Source organism: Protopterus annectens, chromosome 4.part0 (genome assembly GCF_019279795.1).
Source record: "Protopterus annectens isolate FY-2018-M chromosome 4.part0, PAN1.0, whole genome shotgun sequence".
In the NCBI taxonomy this organism is placed as follows: domain Eukaryota; kingdom Metazoa; phylum Chordata; order Ceratodontiformes; family Protopteridae; genus Protopterus; species Protopterus annectens.
The window spans coordinates 1,600,761,778-1,600,773,020 of NC_056733.1; the positions used below are offsets into that span (position 1 = coordinate 1,600,761,778).

At 37.8% G+C, this 11,243-nt stretch overlaps 1 protein-coding gene across 1 annotated transcript in view; it reads right to left on the minus strand.

The window, feature by feature from the left end:
* The window catches only part of FBXO38 (F-box protein 38), a 3,050,069-nt gene extending 3,045,077 nt beyond the window's left edge, over positions 1 to 4,992 (minus strand). Inside the window, exon 1 of the mRNA XM_044069370.1 lies at positions 4,372 to 4,992. The gene's annotated coding sequence lies outside the window, so the exon portion shown is untranslated. The remainder of the gene's footprint in view (positions 1 to 4,371) is intronic.
* Between the last annotated feature and the right edge of the window lie 6,251 nt (positions 4,993 to 11,243).

Sequence of the window (11,243 nt, forward strand, 5' to 3'; positions counted from 1 at the left end):
ACTTCCTACCTACCTTAATGTAGGCCTCCCATTCTTTATTAACCTACAAACTTCCAGTAAAACAAAGCTGGAACAATGCTACAATAAAATAGCTCACTTTGCTGGAAATCACCCCTTTAGAGCTGATCACGGTTCTACCTTTAAACAATTAAACTGGACAGAACGTCTACATCATCTCCAATATATTCAGTTACTACTAGCTCACACTCTAATACACTACCCTGATAAGTATGTAACACTAAAAGGCATGCTTCAATACTATCACCCTAGCAAAACTCTTCCCTCTGAAAACAAACTCCTCCTCGCTGTCAGTAAAGCTCAAAATGCTTCAGAAGCCTCCTTGCAGACTCTATAGCTACACTCTGGAATGCCCTCCCACAAGCTCTCAGGCTTCTTGAAAAACAGGCATTCAAAACACATTTAACACAACACCTTTCAACATCCTGGATCTGTAGCTGTACATCTTCAGGATACATATAACATCTCTGCTTTCTTCCTCCTCCTCTTCTACTATATACCTCTGCTCTTCTCTACTCTGTTACCAACTTTGACTCTCTTTTCACCCACTCCACCTTCTACCTATTCCTTTCAACTGATATATAAATGAAATGAGTGGTAAATAAACCTTTTGCTTTCCATCCTTTGTAAATAACTCTGTATTTTGACAGTTATCCTACTCCATAGTTTATATACATCTGTATAGCATATAATTAGTATAAGAAGCCTTACTATTGTACATATAGTTACTACTTATTTTGACACTGTAAAATGTATTTTAATTTTATTCTACCTGACACTGTTGATATTATATAACATAAAAGATTTTGATTGTACTACTGCTTTCCACCCAGAGCCTCTGCTGAAAAGGGGTTTTTCTTCCCAGACGGACTTCCCTGGTCAACAAATGTAAAATAATATAAAGTTCTCATTTTTAGTTTTGGAAGAGATTCAAGTAAATCCCAGAGCTGGTCCCTGGAACTTAAAACTAGAGGTACATACATTTAATCTGGCAGTTGCACTTAAATGCTGGCAAAACACTGGATATCAATGAAAACGTAAGTATCACAATGTACTTAAGAAGCATGCTGCCAAATTAAACTAGCGTGACTTGCAGGTAACAAAATAAATCTTGTTTCATGTAAAATGAATTTTAACAAGCTTGATCATAACTGTGTGATTCATCAATATTTTAGAATTTTTATACTTATTGTTTTACGTTTTGGAGAATAGTATTCAATCTGTATGCTATTTACATGTAAAATGCATACTTGAATCTTCAGTATAGCTATAGTCTTTGTTGTAACTGTCTAATTTTGCTTTCCAATATTAAAAAGTTATTCACAAATAATTGTTCGAATGCACTTTCTTTCTCATGTGACTTAGAAGAAATCATGTGATCTTTGAAAGTTATATAAAGCACTTGATTACCACTCCACAGTTAGCTCTGATGAAGTTCCATGCAGGATGAAAGCACTAAGCTATCTGTTGTATAATAAAGTATTTTTAACTTCACCGAATGTCACTTATTCCTGTTCAGGACTGTTGGCTTCTGCATTTCCAATTTTTTTTTTTGTTTTTCTAATGTAAAAGAAGACTTGTTTTGTTTAGTGGGAGCAGGCCCCCCCCCCAATATGGGGGTAGAGAGATCTCATCTCCCTGCAAAAAAAATACTGTTTAAACATTTTGTTTTTGACATTTTCTACTGTATGACATTTCATTCTACAGGAATTTGACTAAATGCACGTTCAGGAATTCAGCCAAATGACATATACCATATTACACACAAACATGTAACATACACAAAGCGAATAGAGTATAATCATACAATACTGTCCAAATACTATCCTTAAAGAGAATACTCTCAATGAAAAGACAAAGCAATTTTTATACATAACTGCTGCCTCTACAATCCACTAAGTTGCACATGGGGTCTCTCTTTAGTAACTTCTACCTCTATAAAATCTTTGAATGTATAAAGGCAACTATTATATGTGTATATAAATGTAAATAGAAATGTAACTGCTGGAAGTAAGTATAATGCAATGTACAAAGACAAAAAAAAAAAATATATATATATATATATGTATAGATAGACATGTATGTATGTATGTATGTATGTATGTGTGTGTGTGTGTGTGTGTGTGTGTGTGTGTGTGTGTGTGTGTGTGTGTGTATCTATATCTATATATCTATATCTATATCTATATATATATATATATATATATATAGAGAGAGAGAGAGAGAGATGTACATACAGATGGATATAGATTGCAAACATTACATCATCTGTCTGGCTCATTGCAAACGTCAAAACATGCCTATACTGCATCATAAAGCTCTCAGCTGTCCAGATTTTCACCTCATATGGTTGCCCTGTTCCTCATACAATTTGTGGTTTTCTGGCAAATCACTGAAGTCTGAAGTGACTAATTAACATACACGAGTTTCAGACTTCAAATCTTTCAGAAAATGCATTTTGACATAAATCTTACTTTAGCAACTTTTTTTAAGTTTATAAGATCAATATCTAAAATCTGTCTCTATTTTTGGGCCTTTGTCTCCACATTATTTTAAGTTTGCCCAGATTTCTTGGAGCACTAAGAGGTATGTTTCATCTACCAATAATATTTTTTATAATACCCAGTATTTTGCATCCATACTTTACTCCGTCCCATCATATATTAGTTTTTAACAAATATAGCGAATTGTGGCAACAACTAATAAAAAGCAACACAGTTACACCCTTTTTCAGAAAATACAGAACTAAATCATCCACTCTGTCATAAATTTTATAATAAAAAAAAATCAACAAAATAAACAGTGACAATATTTTTAACAGCTTTCTTAAACTGGAAGGTCTGCCTACCAATTTTTTCTGCTTTACCTTAGATTATTAAGATAAGGGGTATGAGCATGACCAGTAAATGATGCTAAGAAATGAAATCACAAAAACACCACATCTGCAAACACAAAATGGGAGCTTTATATACAATCATTCTGACCCATGCTATACATATCTTGAAAAGTAAAACCTATAGCACCCTTTGCTCCTACAGTATAACATTAAACTCAATAATAAAATACACACAATATATATATATATATATATATATATATATATATATATAGAGAGAGAGAGAGAGAGAGAGTATACATATGTACATAGTATACATATGTACATACATACACACGTGCATTTGTTTTGTGTAATATCAATGTGTGTTGTATAAAAGAGTGAATGGTGGTGCATGCAAGATCAGAACTGTGCAAGTGTACATTTGTGCACTGATGTATTAGGTGTGGGTGATTAGGTTGTGTGTATGGTTTAGTGGGTGCGTGAGGTTTAACTTGTCATTTACTTAGCATAACCAGTGTGCAGGCATTTATTTATTTACTTATTTACTATAAATGCTGATAGTAAGGGAATGGTAGTACTGTGTGTGGTTTTGTTTAATGTATTTTGGGGTGAAGATGTTGTGCTGTGTGCAGATGGTGTGGTTTGGTAGGTGTACGAGTGAGAATGTGTTTTTATTTTTTGATGGAGTTAAACTTCCATGGGATTGTGACACAGCGGGGATTGGGACTGTGTTCTTTCCCAACCGAAGCATGATCTCAGAGAAGGCATATATAAAATAATGACTGTGTGGAGATGGGGGTGTGGGCAAGAGGGTCAGTCCCCTTGCAAAATTAATACTTGAGGGTGGGTAAAGTTTTTGTGTCATGTGGGCCACCAATTTATACAGTTGAGATTTTCTGGGTTTTTTTGGACATTTATGTTGCCCATATTAGTTTGCTGATATACGTGTGCCCATTAATAGGCTCAGGATTCAAAAACCCGTGTCTTGTACATATGCAGTCATACTTGGATATAATGAGCTCCAGACAGAAAAAAAATGAAGACAGAGATGAAACTGAAGTCTGAGTTTGCTAATACTACATACAAAAACTGGCTTCCTCTTCTGACAAGAATCTTACATGACCCACTCCTCCATCATGCGTCCTAATTATCAGGTAGTCACACTATGGCTTGATGGATATCCTGGTTCATTTTCAGTTCTCAAATTCCAAAATAAGCACGTCCAACCTTTTCACGTCCTTTCTCCTAATCTTACTTAATTCTTGCAGCAACTAACTGCACTAAATCTTTGTCCCAATCCTGCATACCAAAAGTAAAAATAAAAAGGAGGGGTAGATGGAGGAAAGAGAGGGACTCACTCTATAACTGGAGAGTCACTATCCAGTAAACACTAAACAGTTTAACTTACTGTTGCAGCCAACTAAAGTACAACATACAAAATGTAATAAGGTGCGCTTAAGAAACTACTGCAGGTTTCTTAAAACTCCCCTTTTCTCTGCAGCATCAGTGCATACCTGTCAAATCTGCCTCAGTATCCAAATGCAGAGTTTCTTGTTTGCTAGATGATGTGCTGCTACAATCAAAGATGTTTACACTGCTACAAAACTTTTGTCTCTTTTCCAGAGGTGCCTTTCTTCTCATGCGGATGCCTGTCGCCAAAATATGTTTGACAGATTGAAGTATACACAATACTATATAGCCAGGCCTGTTCACTCTCCCCACTTAATACTGGCTGTTAATTTGCTCTTGGTCGTCTGCACTTCACCCCAAGGTCCTGCTACTTCACAAATGACTTCCCAGTGGAGATATTCTCTGTTTTTCAAGACGTGACTGCTCCTCACAATTTCAATTCTACTTAGTTTTACTATGTTAACCGTCCTATTGCTTTTCTCACTGCTCACAGTCCACCATTGCTGCCACAGCAACTGAACTACGCCTTCTTCCGCTGACATCATACGTTCAAGCGAGAATAGGTCCGTTACTGCCATTGTCAAAGGCTAGAGGCGGATGGGAAGTGGAGTTAAGTACTGTATGAGGTGTTCGCTTTTTCTGTCTTGTTTTTGTTTTTTTTTCCAAGCCAGAAATGATTTGGTAGTGATGTGCGCAAAGTGTAGCGAAAAGTTGTAACTGGTAGTTTTCATGGGTGTGTAACCAGAGAATTCTGTTTTGTGTTTGTACAGAAATTCCTGCTTTATAACTTACATAGTAATTAAAAAAAATAGACGTAAAATATGTGTTTTCAAAAATGATTCACGGTGTTTGAAGTATTGTTGAAAACAAGATTTTAGATTACTTGATTACGGAGGGGATTTGATAATTTACGGCTGTCTTTCAGGTGTTAATTTACACAGTTGTAGACGTAATGTAGCTCGAAAAAGTCATTTTTTTCTAAGCAATTCTCTGAAAAAGATATATTCAGTCTGGCTCTATTCTTGATGGTATTTCCGGACACTTTCTTGATAGTACGCCACCCACCAGAAGCAACTTTAGCATTTCTAGAAATAATTTTACTGTTTGCTTTAAACAACCTTTATTTTCGGTAATAGTGTTCGTTTCGTGGACAGAAAAGGAACGTCCTAGGCTGTCGACCTTCCATCTCCAAAATGAGGAACACTACCTTACATAAGGAGGGAAGGGTGTTTACATGTTATTGCAACTAGATTTCCATACTTCTGTCATTTGTAGTGCGGAACAGGGGTCTGTAAAGATGATAGTGGGTGCTTCAAATGTATACAACAAAAGTGAAGCAAATCTGTGGTTTCCACACTATGGTGTAGCTATTTCGATAATACCTACGTCCCAAAATTCTTGTCACCTTTTCACGCACCTCGTTTCGGTTGAACTATGCGAAATTCGCAACCGCGTTGCGATTATACGTAAGTACCTGTGGAACAAATGGGCAAAAGGTGTTAACACTCATTAACAAATTCCTTCATGGGATGGTTGAAACATGATATTTTTAATTATATAATAGTTATTTTAATGAATTATTATGATTAAGTTCTATTTACCATGGATATCAGTAAAAAAATTGCTAACAGTGAATGTGTGACAGATCATTTCAGTGTGGAACTTTTGAGGAACGTGAATGTTTTAAGAGACCAAATAAGGAACGCTCCTCGTAATGAGATACATTTAAGAGGTACGGTGACTCTCCACTCGTCGGTCTTGAGCTGCGATGTGCGCTTACTCTCTAAAAATATGGCATACCTGTAAACAGTATCTGTCAACTTTCTCCAATTTTAACGTTTAGTTCAGGCCCTACCTCAACTGGAACATTTGAGGAGAAAAGTGACTGCATTCGGTAAGCATTATAGGTGCAGACTCATTTTAATTTGGAAAATGCATCTTAATTCCCATTTATTTTCTGTAACCGTTTTAAATTAATGTTACCAGTATTTAAAACTCATCCCTAACTTGGGATCCGTTTATTTTTTGCTTTGTCCCTATTTTTTCAGGTTAAAGGCTGAGAACTTTACTATGCAGAGTTTGTCCCAAATGTTATTTACCAACTTGAAAAATTCTTTTTAATGAAATTTAAAGTTCATGCTGTTAAACGCTAGGAGTCTTAACACCACATTGCACTCATTGCAAGCATTACATAGCTCTCAACCTTCCATCTCCAAAATGAGGAACACTAGCCTTCATAATGTGGAACAAATACTAATGGCTTACTAACAACTTCAACTAGGAAGGCCATAGGATGGTTAAACTATGCTGCTTTTACTTATAAAGATCGTTTAATTAATATGATTAATTTCTATTTACCATGGATTTCACTAAAAAAAAAATCCTAACACTGAATGTGACAGTCTTTCAATGTGGAACATTGAGGAACTTCGAGGGACATGAACTTTTTAAGACTCCAAATGAGGTACGTTCCTCGTAATGAGGTACACTTGAGTTATGCAAGCATTCCTCACCCTGCAAGATACTGACATTTGTGCAATCACTGAAACCTGGTTCAAAGCTGTGGAGAGCACCCCAGCCTTACCAGGTTACTTGTCCTACCATACTTCCAGACTCCAAAGAGAGGGCTACAAAGCCAAAGGCGGTGGCGTTTCAATATTTAGCAAAGAGCCACACTTCCAGGCTGGTCAAACAATATGATGCACAGGAGACATTCCAAGTGCAGTTAACTATTGACAAAACACCTATTCAAATCATAGCTAAGTACAGACCCCCTACCATGACTCAGGAGGCCCACTTCACCTGTCTGGACTTACTTGAATCCATCAAGATTCAACCCTCTACCCTGATACTGGTTGACTTTAACTACCCAACCATAGACTGGAAGACCTCTTCTAGCTCAAACATGAACGCCCAGAGATTCCTCGACTTCGCCAATGCATTGGATCGGCTGGTTGACACCCCCACAAGAGGTGAAAATATCCTGGACCTGGTACCGACTAACATGAGTAGCCATTGTAGCACCCCTGCAGTGCATCCTCCTTGGTAAGATCCGACCATAAAGTAAACACTTTTGAAGTCACCATCTTCCCTGACACCCCCCCCCCCCCCCCCTGCCAGGGTTGAACAAAAAATCTTTTCCAAAGCTGATTACAACCTCCTGAGAGCAGTTATAAGCAGCTTTACAGCCACCATCCCTTCAGATGAATCAAGCACTAACGTCCAAGCCTACACCAAAAAACTGTATGAGTACAGATATAGCTGCATGGACTCAGCAATACCGGACAGGCATACCTCTCAACTTGGAAACATCAACAATCTGGACAAGATCCTTGAAAAGTAGGTACAAATCTGTATGCTGTTTAACATAACATTTTGCATACATAATTATGTAATCCTGCCCACTACAATGGAATTGTGGGAAACAACTTTCAAACACAAAGTGAAGAGTAGACAACCAAAATATGGCACCAGAATCCCCCTGCAGTCTACAGCCATTCCAATGTGCATTACTTGGCTATTTCACCCCATTTACCATAAACACTAATGTGCATACTGCTTTACTACTACAATGATTATTTGGGTTTTATTTTTACATTTTATAGTGCAATGCACAAACACTAATAGACATCTGCTAAACAAAGCAATACATACCTAGGCACACAAATAGGTAGATTTACACACATATATTTTTCCAGTTACTCCGAGATTTAAGTTTTTATGCATTTCTTAAGTAGACTTTTGAAGACCATTTATTGTGACAGCAACTGTAGCTAGATTACTCAAGTAGGTTTCCTTATATTTTCATTAAAGTTGTCTGCTGGATTATGTGTAACAGAAGACATTAGCTTGACTGGTTACTACAGTAGTTTATATGTTGTCTAATCAAGCAAGCATTTGTTTTTTGGCTCTTGTAGGATGTAAGTGTCACAACTACTAACGTGTTACTGTTGTGTGGACGTTTTGCGGCTACACATCGCCATGTGAAGTCTGTAACACATTCCTAAAAAATGTAGCATGAGACTGCATGCAAACCGTTATGGCGTGCACCAGAGAACTTCAACAGCATTATAAAAGCCATAAAAACAAGGAACAGCAAAGTTATGTTTTATTTATCTGTTGCAATACAAGGATTATTGTGCGGGAAGGTAGCTATGCAATGGGATGAGGAAAAATATATTTAGGGTGTAGCTGTCCTTTTAAGAACATTGAAGAGGGGCTGAAAGGAAAGACTTATCTTTTGTAACTGTCCCAAGATTTGCAGAAGTAAAGATACTCCCATCAAAGATGGAAACACGAGGAAGGACTTAGCTAAGCTGAACTACTTATCTAGTGTATGTCACTTTACAGTTAATGACAAAAAATATCCTCAAGGACTTCAGGTTCAAGAATTTAAAGCCTGAGCAAGTGAAGTAATGGGAAATCTTTACAGCAAGCAAAAAAAAAGGACCAGTTTATTTCTGTAGAGGGGTTTATGCTAAGGACTCTGTTAAATACAAGTAAGAGTCTGGAATGCAAACAAATTATTTTGTTTATTTCATTTTGCTGACTTATCACTGAAGGCCTTTTTTGGGATAGACCCAAAGAGAAATGTAAGCTCAGTGCATAATTAATAGAATAAGTTACAGTGTTCAGGCTAGGTTATATTATACATGTACATGTGACTTACCTCTACATAACTATAAATACTTAACAGCAGTGCCTATTTACTGACAGTCCTACCTGAAATATTTCAGGAATATGTACTTCATAGGTTCATAGGTTTATACTAGGCTATCTGCCCTAAGGCATTTATAAGCCTAGCCCAAATTATTGTGGCTTACGCCACCCCTTATATGAAAAAATACTGTGCCCATTAGTTTGTTGTGCCTCTGTCCAGCAGTGACACAGAGATGATTCCTGGGGTAAACCTACGATCTCCCATCCACAGGTCTAGATTTCTCTTGAACAGAGTCAGCGAGGTGCTCTGCCTCACATGGACCGGGATTTTATTCCACAGCATAGGGAGTCTCTGAGTGATAAATCTATCCCTCCAGCACGTCCTATTTATATCCGTGCTAAGGTTTAAGTCGCTTGCTCTAGTGGTTTTGGTGGATTTGGATTTTTTGAGGCGGAGCATGTCCATTAATTCCGGGTTGGACATGGCCTTGTATGTCAGGCACAAGTCACCTCTGAGCAGACGGTATGCGACTGAATAGAGCTGGAGTTTCTTCAATCTGGCAGCATATGACAGATTTTGGAGTCCCTTTATCCTTTTGGTGAGGAACTTACTGAAGGGCAAATACAATGTTTAAGCAATTAAAAATAAAGGCAACAAGCCTGATGCAGTGCAGGTCCATACAAAATGTGTTAATCAAAAGAAACTGAAGGATTTCAGAATATATTGCCTTGCTTAAGAGGAAAGATAAAAACATGATGTGAAATATAAAGTATACAGAATGATATTTTTTAATAAGGAAGGAAGGATGTTTTGTATAGCAGTGTTTATGAAATACAACCTTGAGTATTAAGTAGGTTGATTAGCTGTAAAGGATATATAAAACCTATATCTCACAAGTGGCCATCTAAAACAAGTGCAAGTCACAATATCCTAAAAGAAACAGCATACTACTTCAGTTCACAGCTCAGAAGGGAAGGAAAATAAAATAAAAAAAAGAAAAACAATAGACCAACAGAAAGAGAGCATTTTCTTTAGCCAGACATAAAGCAGTAACTTCACACTAATAACATTTCTAAACTCTTAGCCTCCTTAGGCATAAATAGTCACACAGCAGCATGAGTGGAGCCTCCCTTGGAGTCTGCGTAAACACACAGCAATTCCCTTCCATAGAAAGGCAAGTCAGTTCTCACTTGTACCTTGCATGTAGCAATTTCCTTCCCCATTCATAGTGGCATAAATGGAGCAATTCCGTTCACTCATAGGACCTGTAGCAGCTTGCAGGCAATTCCATTCCCTCGTAGCATACTCAGCAGCTTGCAGGCAACCTCCATTGCTGTGTAATTCGTTCCGCGCACGGCTGGAAATGTATGCAATGAGCATTCCGACAGGTTGTTCATGGAGCTGACGTCATCGCACACGTGTTGACGTCAGCTCAGAAATCCCAGAAATAAAAAAAATTAAATAAAATGCCAGGAAATTAAGAGATGCCATTCTAGAATCATGGCACCCCATTGTTTGAACCCCCAAAACTCAGTAAAAAATGAGTAATTCAGTACGGTTGGGAGGTATGCCGACAGTTCAAAATTGTCTTCCTCAAGGAAGAGTAAATCTGTCTGGTGCACAGCAGCAATAAACAGACTATAATAAAAGGAACAAATTGCTGTCCAAGACCAAGAAGGAGCAGGTGCCAATTTAGAAGCAATCTCTCCTTTGTCTGAATAAGCAAATAAGATCACTGGTGAAATCCTCTAAGGCTAACTTCAAGTCCAAATTGGCCACATCCACTAAAGACAATCACAAGGCCTTCTTCGCATATGTCAGCAATCTCAAAGGTAACTCTCACATCTGCTCTGAATTGGTAGTCCAATAATACCACATACACAAACGTCATAGATACAGCCAACCTGCTGGTAGACAAGTTTAGTGAAAACTTCACCTCCTTGTCCCCACCATCAGTAAACCAGGACATTCCTAATGTCTGCTTCCCCTTTCCTCATCAACAGGGAGCAGGTTATTAATGCCCTCAAACGCAAAAAATACAGCCTCCATGGGAGCCGACAACATCCCTGGCTGTGTCCTAAATGAACTCAGGCAAGAGCTCTCAGTACCAGTAGGCACCCTATTCAACCAAAGCCTGTGCACCGGCACCATCTCTCTGCACAAAGGTGGAGCATCCACTGACCCTGGCAATTATAGGCCCATCAGCCTAACTAGCCTGATCTGCAAGGCCATGGAATGCATTATCATGGACCTTATAAACGAGGACATTGGCAACTTCCAGACACTTGATCCCACACAGTTTGGTTTTGTCAAAGG